General features: G+C 51.4%; 1 long non-coding RNA gene across 1 annotated transcript; it reads right to left on the minus strand.

Moving 5' to 3' along the window:
• Positions 1-1,710: 1,710 nt before the first annotated feature.
• Positions 1,711-5,082, minus strand: LOC138418154 (uncharacterized). Its single transcript, XR_011248419.1, has 2 exons — positions 4,772-5,082; positions 1,711-2,027 (listed from the first exon to the last, which is right to left on the minus strand). It is a non-coding gene; the product is annotated as an uncharacterized lncRNA (long non-coding RNA).
• Positions 5,083-13,847: the final 8,765 nt, after the last annotated feature.

The raw sequence follows: 13,847 nt of genomic DNA on the forward strand, positions 1-13,847 counted from the left end.
CCCACTATAGCGAGACCTGGTGTTAATCAGAAGTGTGATAGCAGACTCCAGGCTCAGGGTGGAAAGAGAGGTTTGGGCAGGGATGGAAAGACTCAGTAGAGGGATTTCTCAGAAACTTTCAAGACAGAGCCTTTCTGGGCATGGAGCTGAGGAGAAGGCAATGGCACCCCACTCCAGTGCTCTTGCCTGGAGAATCCCATGGACGGAGGAGCCTGGTGGGCTGCAGTCCATGGGGTCGCTCAGGGTCAGACACGACTGAGCAACTTCACTTTCACTTTTCACTTTCATGCATTGGAGAAGGAAATGGCAACCCACTCCAGTGTTCTTGCCTGGAGAATCTCAGGGACAGGGGAGCCTGGTGGGCTGCCATCTATGGGGTCACACAGAGTCGGACACGAGTGAAGCGACTTAGCAGCAGCATGTTGAGCTGAGATGGTGAGTGGTGAAAGGTACCCAGAATGAGGGTTCCAAAATCTGGGCTAGAGCCCTTCATTTGCTATGGATTCACTAGACCCTCCATTTGTCCACCAGTAAAAAGGTGTGGACTTAACAATACTGGAGTGGGTTGCCATTTTCTTCTCCAGGGGAATCTTCCCACCCAGGGATCAAACCCAGGTCTCCCACATTATAGGCAGATTCTTTACCATTTGAGCCACCAGGGAAGACCCAGGATAGACTAGAGTTTTCCAAACCATTTTATTAGCCTCAGAGCCCTTTCTTATCATGTAATGCAAGCTTACATGGTATATCAATATATTATTTTAAAAACATTTTTAATATATTAAATCACAATGCAATAAAAATAGATATCAATTCAAAAGCTATAGCCCTCTTCTCCCACCACCACCAACTTTCTACACACTGTTGGAAAAAAAGATTCTTACATTTAAATGATACGTGGATTACAGAGGCAATTAAAATGTAAATAGCAACCAAAATCAAATGACAGTGAAAATATTATATAGAGAAACTGTGGGATATGATCATAGCCACACTTGGGGCAGGATGATATCATTAAAATGCTTAAATACATTGAGAGTATCAAAAAGAAAAGATTTTGAAATTGAGCAAAATAAGGCTACCGCTCAAGAAACTAGAAAAAGTCCATGCAATAAACCAAAGAAAAAATGTAAGAAATTAAGAAAGGTAAAGGCAGAAATTGATGAAATATAAAATCAAACAGAGCTAGTCAATAAAACCTAAAGCTGGTTCTTTGAAAATACCAGAGAAATCAACAAACTTTTGGCAAGTATGATAAGAGACAGCGAAGACTAATATATAAAAGAGAAACTGTTCTGATTGAAGTAGAGCAGATTAGATGCTCAATAAATATATATAACGAGGAAAGAGTATGTGGATACTTCCCCAGCAGCCACTCCTCCTTGCTCATTTAATACGGAGGCACTGCCTCCCACAAAGGAAGCTGAAAATACCAGATACTCACTTTCCCAGACTGCCTTGCAGTTTCAGGTGGTCATGTGATCAATTCTGGCCAATGAAGGGAGGAGAGAACTAAAAGTTCTGTCCAGTGACTCTCCCTACCTAAGTGGGCACTAAGGGAATTCCATGGAGTTGAAATCTACCGGCTAAACCAATGTTCTCCAATATGAGGTTTCCAGGCAATGGTACAGCTAGGAAGTGAGGATGGATTTTAGCCCATTCTCAACCCCAACAACACTATCCAGACCCAAAATGGGAAATAAGTTCACGTAAGAGTCAGTGAGATTTTTTATTCAGTGGCTAGTAAGAGAGATTGGACATAACACAAACAAAGACAACACTAGAATACAAGGTAAAGGAGAAGCTGATACATTTAAGAGTGGCTTACTTAGGTAGAAGATTATTTCTCTCACACGTAGAAGGGGACCATGAGCAGAGCTGGGATGATGGCGCCACAGTGTTGTTAGAAACACAGCCCCTTTCTGTCTTTCTCCTCCATCATTGTGAGCTTGGGGCGTTCATTCTCTTGATCACCTCGTGGTCCAAGATGGCTGCTGGAGCCACAGCTGCCTCATCCACGTTCCAGGCTGGAAGCAGAAAGAAGGGAACAAAAAGCAAAAGCAGCTCCATGCCTGATTATGGACTGTGCCCCGACCTGCCCATTTTTTCCTTTTTGGCCACACTGCGTGGCATGGGAAACTTTCCTGACCAGGGATCAAATCCATGCCCTCTGCAGCAGACAGTCTTAACCGCTGGACCACCGCAGAAGTCCTAAACCACCGTGCCCTTTTTAAGGAACCTTCCCCAAAGTCCCATCCTACAACTTCCACTTACATCTGATTGACCAGCTCTTAGTCATGTGGCCACCCTAGCTGCAAAGGAGGCTGGGACATGTAGTCTTTTCCCTGGGTATATTACTGCTCCAAAGCATTTCAGGGTCCTGCTCTCAAAGACAGGAAAGAATGGATCCCAGGTGGGCAGCTGGCAGGCTCTGCCATGACAGACCTTGGAACTCCTTCTTCCCAAGCTGGACAAAATGGACTTTCTCACCTAAGCCCAAAGGGGAGGAGCCCCAGATATGGTCACCAGGATTTGGAAAAGACTGGGGTGGTGTTCTGCCAGGGCTTGCTTTGTGCAGTGGAGAATGAGGCCAGCAGGAGGGGTGAAGGAGGGGAAGAGGGGCAGCTCAGTTTTCTAGGTCAAGTCAGATCCCATATCCTCAGGGTGTGGAGGCTCAGATGTCCCCAGGACCGAGTCTCCTGTCCCCCTAGGCCTATCTGGGCTTCTGGACTAAATCCTCCAGGCAGTCCAATTCCCCTCTTTATCAGTCCAGGAAAGAAGAATAGCAACAAAGCTTCCCAGGTGGCTCAATGGTAAAGAATTTGCCTGCCAATAAAGGAGACCACAGGAGACATGGGTTCTATCCCTGGGTCAGGAAGATCTCCTGGAGGAGGGCAGGGCCACCCACTCTGGGATTCTTGCCTGGAGAATCCCACAGACAGAGGAGCCTGGGGATCACAGAGAGTTGGAAACAGCTTGGCAACTAAACCCTGCTGACCCTGGTGGGCCCGCGGTTGACGCTGCCCTCCCACTGCAGGGGCCCTGGGCACAGGAAACAATATAATGATAGCTCCTGATACCTCAAACATTGATCTTGTCCTTTTGTGTCTCTAGCTCAATGAATTCCTACAAGAACCCTGAGTAATTACGGGCAGTTCCTTCATTTTACAGATGAGGAAATTGAGACCCAGAGAGCCAAAAACCTCGCTCCAGGTCCCGTAGTTCCCACGGCTCCTGGAAGGAAGCTAGCTGAGTTTCCGTCACTCCTCGGCAGGGCCGGCCAGGCCAGGGTGCAGGCTCAGAGCCCAGACAGAACTGAGAGCAGCCACTTGAGCCGAAGCACTCCAGGCAAAGTGACTTTTCTCACTTATAAGACAGAGAATAATAGTATCCACCTCCGAGGACTGTTGAAAAGATTAAATGAGTCAATATAAGGAAAGAATTTGGTTACCCAAGTGCTTGATGAATGCTTTTTAACTCACTCAGGTGGGAGTTTGGGCAACATGCAGATGGAAAAGCCAACAGTAACCATCTCTCTGTCATGGCTCTTCCTGGGGGGCTTAATTCAGCCTGGGTCACAAGTTCCCCCTTGGCAAACCTAGGCAGTGTGTTCAAAAGCAGAGACATCACTTTGCCAACAAAGGTCCACAGAGTCAAAGCTATGGTTTTTCCAGTAGTCATGTACAAACGTGAGAGTTGGATCGTAAAGAAGGCTGAGTGCCAAAGAGTTACTGCTTTTGAATTGTGGTGTTGGAGAAGACTCCTGAGAGTCCCTTGGACAGTAAGGAGATCTAACCCGTCCATCCTAAAGGAAATCAACCCTGAATATTTATAGGAAGGCTGAAGCTGACACTCCAATACTTTGGCCACCTGACTGGAATACAGTGGCCACCTCTTTGGAAAAGACCCAGATGCTGGGAAAGATTGAAGGAGAAAGAAGGGGGCGACAGAGGATGAGAGGAGATGGTTAGACGCATCACTGACACAGCGGTGGACATGAATCGACTCAACGGACATGAATCTGAGCAAACTCCGGGAGAAAGCAGAGGCCAGGGGAGCCTGGTGTGCCACAGTCCATAGGCTTACAAACAGTCAGACGCCGTTTAGTGACTGCACAGCAACAACACAGGTTCCCCTCGTTTAACGGAATACAGGATGTTCCTGAAAAACTGGAATCATCTGAAAATAGTTTATGAGAAAAATAATACATGTGTACAATTAGAATCCTGATGCTGAAAGGTTTTTGTTTTTTTTTTTTAATTTAAAAATAAAAAGTAATGAGGACTCCCCTGACAGTCCAGTGGTTAGGACTCGGCACGTTCACTGCCGGGGCCCCAGTGTTCCATCCCTGGTTGGGGAACTAAGACCCCACAAGCCGTGTGGCGCGGTGAACAACAACAACAAAAAGAACGAAAAACAAAAAGAAAATCTAAAAATATCAAGATAATCCCAACGCTGCTCATCACAGGGGCCGGCGGAGTGTGCCCTCAACACAGATCCTCTGGCTTGCGCCTCACCGCCTCCCTGTGAAACGGAGCTCTATTTCTCCAGTCTCCTAGCTCTTTCTTAAAAATACACCTTCCAGGTCTCCCCGTGGGCCCAGAAACTCTGTGTTGTCTCCATGGAAGGGACCTGGAAACTGGATTTTTTAATTAAAATAAATAGGCTGGGTGAGTTTTGTCAGCTGCAAAATTGGGGGACCCAGATGCAAGGACTGTCTGACCGACAAAAAAAAAGGAAAATAAGGCACAAAGCGTAGGAGGCAACTTACCCAAAGTCCCTGAGCCAGGAAGGGGCAGGGCCAGGGATTGGCCCAGGATCACATAGCAGGTTTTCAGACTGGAGGCTGAGACTGGGGCCTCTTCTGCCCCACGGGCCTCATAACTGCGCCCCTTCTCCCCCCACCCTCACTACCCACCTCCTCCCCACAAAGCCCAGAGGGTGCTGGGGTCCTCTTGGACCCTCGGATTCCATTAGCCGTGGGTGGGAGCCAAGCGGAAATCCAGCACAGTCTCTGCCCCTCTCTGCCCCCTCCCTCCCTGCTCCCCCAAGATGCCTTTTCTCAAGTAACCTTTCTGACTTGGGGAGGGGAGGGCTGGGGGTGGCAATGACCTTGAGGCCAAAACACACAATGGCCCAGTCAGGCTCTGGAGCTCTGCCAGGCAGAGGAAGGAAGCCTGCCCTGTTTTTCTCCCCTGGGCTGGAATGTTGATTCAGGAGAGAGAGAGGAGGGTGCGAGAGAGAAAGGGAGGAGGAGGGGGGAAGGGGGGGGTGGCGGCAGAGAGGAGAAAGAGAGGTGAGAATGGAATAGGAAGGAGGAAGTGCGCAGAACAATGGTGCAAGAGGTGGGTACCTGGCACCAGGGTGCCAAGCCTGGATTTTGGGAACCAAGTGGGGAGTCTGGTCAGCACACACTGTTCAGGGTCCAGAGGGGTCATCCCAGCCCCTCGAGGTTGCACAGGACCAGAGCAGCCAAAGGGCCGCACTTGTCTGCTGACTGCAGACACGGTGACCGTCAGGAGCAGGTCTCAGGGGCTCCCGGAGGTAAAGTCACCTTTCTGAATCATCTCCCCTTTTGGATCACAGTCTATCTCCTCCTCCTCTTTTTTCCTCTCACTCCACTCTGGGCACACTGATCTCCTGGTTACTGTTTGAACAAACCATGCAACTCCTGCCTCAGGGCCTTTGCACCGGCCTTTCCCTCTGCCGGGAATGTTCTCACCATGAATTCTTGAATCACTCTATTCTCAGCTCACGTCATCTCTTTAGAAGGAGATTCCCTCCAACATTCGATGCCGTCTAGCTTTGTTCTTCAGAGCCTTTATGACGCATGCACGCACCACTTCATATCTTCATATTATAGTTTTTCCTTTTTTGGGGGGGCATACCAAAGGGCTTTTGGGATCTCAGCCCCCCAGCAGTGAAAGCCCTGAATCGTATCCACTAGACCTCCAGGGAACTCCACAGTCTGTATTTATTCTTTCACTTGTTCATTATGTGTCTTTTCCACCAGACTGTGAGCTCCACGAGGCAGGAATTTCCCTTCTTTTGACTATCACCTTAAATCAGTGCTTGGCACAAAGTAGGTGCTCGATAAATAGTAGTAATAATGATAAGGAGACTTTCTCAACCAGATAACAAAACACACAGTAGAGTTATTGTATCAGTATCTACTTACTGTATAACAAATTACCCCAACACTCAGCAGCTTTATTATCTCAGTTTCTGTGAGTCAAGAATTCGAGAGTAGGGACTTCCTTGGCAGTCCGATGGTTAAGACTCTGTGCTTTCACTGCAGGGGGCAAGTGTTCAATCCCTGGTCAGAGAACTAAGATCCTGCATGCTGTTTGCTGCAACCACAAAAAAAAAAAAAAAAAAATGGAATCCAAGAGTGGCTTCGCTAGGTGGTTCTGACTCAAGGTCTCTGGTGAGGGTACAGTTAAGAGGATGGCTGGGTCACAGTCATCTGAAGGCTTCACTGGGACTGGTTGAGAACCCACTTCCTGACTCATTCACATGACCATTGGCAGGAGGCATCAGTTCCTTGCCACATGGCCCTCTCTGCAGAAGACTCATGACAAGGCAGTTGGCTTTTCGCAAAGTAAGTGACTCCATGGGAGAACAAGAGAGAAGCCACTGTGTCTTCCTGATTTGGTCTCAGAAATCACACACCACCATCTCTGCCATCCTCTCCCAACTAGAAGCAAGTCACTCCTTCCAGTCACATTCAAGGGGAGGGGAATTCCTCTCCACCTTTCAATGGGAAGATTGTCAAAGAAGTTGCGGACATATTCTTAAACCACTGCAGATGTAATAAGTAAAATAGTGTGGAGTGAAGAAAAAAAAACAACTGAGAGACAATGAATGCTGGAAGGTATCTGAGTCAGTTCACACTGCCGTAACAAAATACCACAGACAGGGTGGCTTAGACAACAAATGTTTCTTTCTCATAGTTCAAGAGGCTGGGAAGTCCGAGATCAGGGGCCAGCAAGGCAGATTTTGACCTGAGGCTTGCAACCGGGTCCCCCTCACCCTGTGCTCTCCTGGGCTCTTCTTTGTGGGCTCACAGAGACAGGGAGAGAGCAAGCTCTCTGGCGTCTCTTCTTCTAAGGACACTAATCCCATCAGCTCAGGGCCCCACCCTTAATTACTTCCCGATAGGCCCCATTTCCAAACACAAGCACATTGGAGGTTAGGGCTCCCACATATGAATCTGGGCGGGGAGACACAAACATTCAGTTCATAATAAGGGGCAACAGAGGATTTCCCTGGCAGTCCAGTGGTTAAGACTCCGTGCTTCCAATTCTGGAGGGGCAGGGTGGATCCCTGGTTGGGGAAGTAAGATTCCACATGCTGTGTGGCTCAGCCAAAATGATCAAAAGCAGACAATAAAACATAATAAGGGGTGACACGGGGGCAGAATCACTGTCTGCATTCCCCAATTCCAAGAACAGCGCCAGGCAAATACTTGGTATTCAATTATATACTCTTGAGAGTCCCGTGGACAGCAAGGTGATCAAACTAGTCAATCCTAAAGGAAGTCAACCCTGAATATTCATTGGAAAGACTGATGCTAAAGCTGAAGCTACAATATTTTGGTCACCTGATGTAAACAGCCGACTCATTGGAAAAGACCCTGATGCTGGGAGAGATTAAAGGCAAAAGGAGAAGGAGGTGGCAGAGGATGAGATGGTTGGATAGCATCACCGACTCAATGGACATGAGTTTGAGCAAACTCCAGGACACAGTGAAGGACAAGGGAGCCTGGCGTGCTGCAGCCCATGGGGTCACAAAGACTGAGCAAATGAACAATGACCACAGTGTACCCTCAGCAGGCCCCTTGCAAGGTCACAAGAGCATATTCTGATGGAGACAGCCTGACCTCACAGAGCTTACAGCCCAGAGCAGGGGACAGGTATTAAGAGGTCGTTACAAAGTCATGACGAAGGGTCTTGAAGCCCTGATGGGAAAAGGGTGGTTTCTGAGAGAGAAACAGCAGAGCATGTAATTTAGGTGGAGGCTCCAGAGCAACCTCCCTGGGATGATAGTCACAGTGTATATCAGTTTCCTGTGGCTGCTGTAACAAACTGTCACAAACTCAGCAGGCTTTAAACAGCAGAAATGTATTCCCCTACAGTTCCGGAGATCAGAAGTCAGAAATGAGTTTTACAGAGATTAAATCAAGGGGGTCACAGGGCTGGTTCCTTCTGGAGGCTCCAGGGAAAAAAAAAATCCATTCCTTGCCTCTTCCAGCTTCTGGCGGCTGCCAGCCTCACTCCCATCGTCATCTCACCATCTTTTCTGGGGTCAGCTCTCTCTCTGCCTCTTTCTTACAAGGATGCTTGTGATTACACTGAGGGCCCACCAAAATCCTGCAGGATTGTCTCTCCAGCTCGCGATCCTGAACTTCATCACCTCTGCCAAGTCCCTTTTGTCACACAAGGTACCATTCTCAAGTCAGAGTCAGACCTGGACCTCTTTGCGTGCTAAGTCGTTTCCAGCTCTTTGCAACTCCATGGACTATAACCCACAAGGCTGCTCTGTCCATGGAATTTTCCAGGCAAGAATACTGGAGTGGGTTGTCATTTCCTCCTCCAGGGGATCTTCCTAACCCAGGAATCAAACCCAGGTCTCCTACATTACAGGTGGATTCTTTACCGCCTGAGCCATGAGGGTAGCAGATTTCTTTGGGGAGCATTACTCAGCCTATCATAAGGTCGGAGGAGCTGGGCGGAAAGTTGGCAGAGAAAGCATTTCAAACCAAGGGCCAGGAGGAAGGAAAGCAGATTCAAGCCAGTGAGGCAGGGACTTCCCTGTGGTCCAGTGGCTAAGATTCTGCACTCCCAAGGCTGGGGGCCCAGGTTCCATCCCTGGTCAGGGCACTACATCCCATGTGCCGTGACTAAGGTCTTACTTGCCCCAACTAAAAGATCCCGCCTGCCACACCTAAGACCCAGCGCAGCCAAATAAATAAAAAATTTAAGTGTGGCAGGAGTGGAGTCAACACAGGTGAGGAGGTGAGGTCAAGGGGGGACAGGGAAGCTGCAGGGCCTTGTAGGCTGTGGGGAGGACCCTGGCTGTCTCCTTGAGAGAGATGGGAGGCCAGGAGGCTCTGTGCAGAGGCTGGACGGGCTCTGACTCAGGTTCTACGAGGATCTCTCTGGCCACCTCTTGGAAGACACTCTGGTAAGCAGACATAAGAGCAGGGAACGCAGGGAGGAGGTGGCAGCGGTGCTGACTGGAGGGGACGGCAGCTGGACCAGGATGATGGTCGTGGAGGTGGGGAGAGATTTTGCAGCCGGAGTCAACAGCATTTGCTGATGGACTGGAGGGAAGAGAGGAGTCCAGGGGTCTCTCAGCCTTTCTCTGAGCAGGCGCGGGAGGAGGGACTACCATGCATGAGGCTGGAAGGCTGCAGGCAGAGTGGGATCTGAGGTTGGAATGAAGCCATGTGACATTTTAGAGGCCAGTGATCAGGCAGACGGCCTGGATGGACCCCAAGGCACACAGGCTCTGAGAGGGAAGTTGGCACAAGTTGCGGACTGTGGTTTTCACCCACCTCGAGGGGCCCCTTATCCTCTCCCCCAACTTCCCCTCACGCCCGGGTGGAGCCAGCCTTGTTTGTTTCCCTCCCGTCATCCGTTTTATGATGGGGAAGGCTGGTTTTCCCCTAACCCAGCAGACACCTCTCCCCTCTGCCTGTCCCTGACCCTCCCGCCTCGGGAAGCCCCGCGCTGGCCTCCCGAAATGTCCCAGCAGGATGGGGCCCCTGCCACCCATGCAGCCAGCCAGATGGGCCCCAAAAGGGGAAGTGGGTCACCCACAGTCACCCGGCACGTGGTCAGCTCAGGACCCAGGGTCTCGTCTTCTTGATGTCCCACCACAGTCCTGGGAGGCTGGGAGAGGAAGCAACCATCCTTTTCTCATTTCTCACGAGAAAACTCCAGGAGAGGCCCAAGCTCACCCAAAACGCTCCACCAATGGGGAAGCTGGGATTGAAACCCAGGTCCTGACAGAAGGATGTCTTCTTTGTAAGCACTGCGGACAAGGCGATGGGTGAACAGAACCCAGTCCCATCCTCCCAGGACCCTAGTAGGGGAGACATAACTGTCACCAACAGTGACAACCCAGCATTAGTCAGGGCTGAGATGGAGGGGGCCCAGCACTCTGGGTTGGGGATGGCTGAGCCAGCTGGAGAGTCAGGGAGGACTTCCTGGAGGAGGGGATGGCTCACTGAGACCTAGACAATGAGTGGGAGGGAGTTAATACATGCAAATATGCCACTCGGAGGGAACAGCATATGCGAAGGCCCAGGATTAAGAGGAGGAACCTGGAGACTTCTAAATCTAGTCTTGTACCTCCTCTGATTAAACTCTCCTGTGGCTGCTGGCAAACACTTTTGCCTGGAATTCATTCATTCATTCATTCATTCAAACTAACATTCCCTAAAGTTTACAGCTAGTGTCAAGACCTGTGTGGACACAGCCCTTCCCATGGGACTGTGACCCTGACTTGGAGAGGGGGTCAGAGAGGGACTGCTGGAGGAGGAGACATCTTCTCCAAGACCTGAGGGAGAAGAACAAGAGATGCTGGGAAGGGGACTTCCCTGGTGGTCCAAGGAAGTGGCTAAGCCTCTGAGCTCCCAGTGCAGGGGACCTAGATTCGATCCCCTTTCAAGGAGCTAGATCCCACATGCTGCAGCTAACTGGCGCAGCCAAACAAATTAATAATAAGAGAGATGCTGGGAAAGAGGCAGGGAAGGGCATTCCCGGCAGAGGGAACAGCCTGTGCGAAGGCCTGAAGGTGAGTTCGGAGTACGACACGCTCCCAAAACTACTCAGGTTCAGTTGAGGCACAGGGCGGTTTGGGAGAGGTTAGAGAGGCCAGCTTCACAGCCCCCGTGTGTGGACTTCCTTCCAGGGCACTGGGGAGCGGCGGGCAAGTTGCGCGCAGGGAAGAGACAGGATTAGGCTGATAAGTCAGAGACACCGCCCTCCACCACTGGAGGATGAGCGCGATGAAACCTTATAATCACAGATGGGTTTCTTTGGAGGTGGGAGGGCGGGGAGGATTTGAACCTAGCTTCTGAAGGAGGGGGTCCCTTTCTTCTTGGGGGGCTCCAGCTCTGGACGGGAGGCTTGGTCCGTAGCAGCCGCTAGGTGGCGCTAGGACACCACCGTCACCACCAGCGGGTTCTGAGCTCACGAAGGGGCGTCCGGCCCAGAGTCCCGCGGCACGGAGCCCAGGTAGGGGCAAACCCCACAGGCCCTTTGCTTCTGTGTCCTGTGGTCCTGGACCCTCCAGAGCTGGGGCTTGCTCACGGTGGTATTTTAAGCATTTAGGTGCTGCTCGGACTCGGAGGGCTCCGGAAAGAGGTGGCTGAGCGGCAGCAGATTTTATCTGTCATCACACTGGAAACTCAGACTGGAGGGTCTAGTTTCCCGCTTCGGGGTCGTGGTGTGTGTGTTGGGGATGGGGGGAGCGGTATTCTTAACACCTTCATCAGACTGGGGCTACCAGTCTCCTCCCTCAGATTAGAAACTCATTTCACACATCAGAATGAACCTTTCTTACCTTCCCCCAACAGACTGGAAATCCTGTTCTCCATCCAGGGAACTGGGCCTTATCTTCTGTCCTACTTGGGAAATCCTGTCTCCCTCCTCAGACTTGATAAGAGCACTTTATTGTCCCCATTGGGCTGGGACTTCTGGTATCTCCCTCCACCCCCCTCCCCCCACCACCACCCTCCCACCCGACCGCCCGAGGGGAAGATTCGCCGGGGCGGTTGCCAGTCCTTCGAAGGAGCCACGCCCATATTACCAAGGGGTAAACTGAGGCCCAAAGCCACGAGGCTGCACGGCCAGGTGGAACTGCAAATGCTCGCCTTCCCCTTTTGCCCCCTTCACTGCGCCTGCCCTTTGCCCTCCGCGCCCTGGGTAACTCCCCTGGCACCAGGAGTAGGGGAATTTCGCCCGCAGGCCTCTGCACCTCTCGGCCGCCTTTTATTGGCACGGGGTGGAGGCTGGGGGTAAAGTCCAGAGCTGGGCTTGGGGCTCAGGGCGCAGAAGGAGGGACGGTGGCGACCTAACCTGCCTGAGGCCACCCCTGGAGGAGAATGAGCTGGACCACATCCTGGTCTCCACAGAGCGAGACACGGGGTGGTTTGAATCTCCCCACTTCTGGTTCCCATCTCCCCACTTCTGGTTCCCCACTGTGCAGCCTTGGAGTGGAAATTCTGCAGGCTCTCCCAGCCTCAGTTTCCCCAGCTATGAAAAGAGGATGCTCCCCTGGGTGATTGTGAAGACTGGCAGAGTTCCTAGATGAGAAACACTTGGCTCAATGGCTGACGATGACCTTGGAAGTCAACATGGACCCCCACTGTCTCCCGTCCCCAGGGGTCTATCTCCTGAGTCTCTCCAGTTGACCCCCTCCACTTCTCTTGCACCTACCCTCCCAACCCAAGCCACTTGCTGTCTTGAGGCAGACAGCTGGTCCCCCTGCACAGTCAGAGGGGTCTTTCCAAAACTCAAGCTTGGGAATTCCCTGGCGGTCCAGTGGTTAGAATGCCGAGCTTCCATTGCAGGGGACAAGGGTTGGATCCCTGGTCAGGGAACGAAGATCCCACAAGCTCCACAGTTTGGCCAAAAAAAAAAAAAAGACTCAATCCTGACTTCTGCTCAGAACCGACTATGGCTCCCCAGTGCCCTCAGGAGAAAGCTTGAAGGCTACACCTCAGTTCCAGGCCTACTGGGCACTGTGTGGCCTGACTACTGCTTGCCTCCACCCTCCTTTCCGTTTTTCTAAAAGATCCTAGTGTTCTCCTCCATCAGACTTCCCCAGCTGCTTTAGGTCTCAGCTGAAACATCAGGGCCTCAAGGACAGTTTCCCCTGATCTCCACAAAACAGGCCTGAGCCTCTCATTCCTCCCCTTCCTGTTCCCTGTGCCCCGCACACAGCCCCTTTAACAGGTAGAAATAAGACACACTGTGGTGTCCACTTTCAAAATAGCCTCTGAATCCAGCCACTTCTCTCCATCGCAACTGCTCCACTCACCATCACATCACCTGTGGCCCAGACCACTGTGTCTCCTCCTCCTCACTGGGCTCCCTGCCTCTGTCCTTGGCCCTCATGCAGCCAGAGTTCTTGTGTGGTCATTTCAGTCGTGTCCAACTCTTTGTGGCCCCATGGACTGTAGCCCACCAGGCTCCTCTGTCCCTGGCATTATCCCAGGCAAGAATACTGTAGTGGGTGGCCATTTCCTATTCCAGGGGATCTTCCTGACGGATTGAACCTGCATCTCGTGCATTGCAGGAGGGTTGTTTGCCACTGAATCATCACAGCCAGAGAGACCCTGTTAAATCCTAAATCAGATCACATCCCTCCCTTGGGGCCTGGCTCAGAACCCTCTCAGGGCTCCCATCTCCCTCCAAATAAAAGCCGAAGTCTTTATGCTCCTGCTGCTGCTGCTGTCGCTTCAGTCGTGTCCGACTCTGTGCGACCCCAGAGACGGCAGCCCACGAGGCTCCCCCGTCCCTGGGATTCTCCAGGCAGGAGCACTGGAGTGGGTTGCCATTTCCTTCTCCAGTGCATGAAAGTGAAAAGTGAAAGTGAAGTCGCTCAGTCCTATCCGACTCTTAGCGACCCCATGGACTGCAGCTTACCAGGCTCCTCCATCCATGGGATTTTCCAGGCAAGAGTACTGGAGTGGGGTGCCATTGCAACCCAGAAAACCCGAACAGTCTGTTCAAGCCTCCCTCTACCCCTTGTCTTCCTAATCTCATTTCCATCCTACCCCCTGCTCCCTCTACTCTAGCCACACTGGCCTCAAATAGCCAGCACAATCCACC

This window comes from Ovis canadensis, chromosome 14 (genome assembly GCF_042477335.2).
Source record: "Ovis canadensis isolate MfBH-ARS-UI-01 breed Bighorn chromosome 14, ARS-UI_OviCan_v2, whole genome shotgun sequence".
Taxonomy (NCBI): Eukaryota; Metazoa; Chordata; class Mammalia; order Artiodactyla; family Bovidae; genus Ovis; species Ovis canadensis.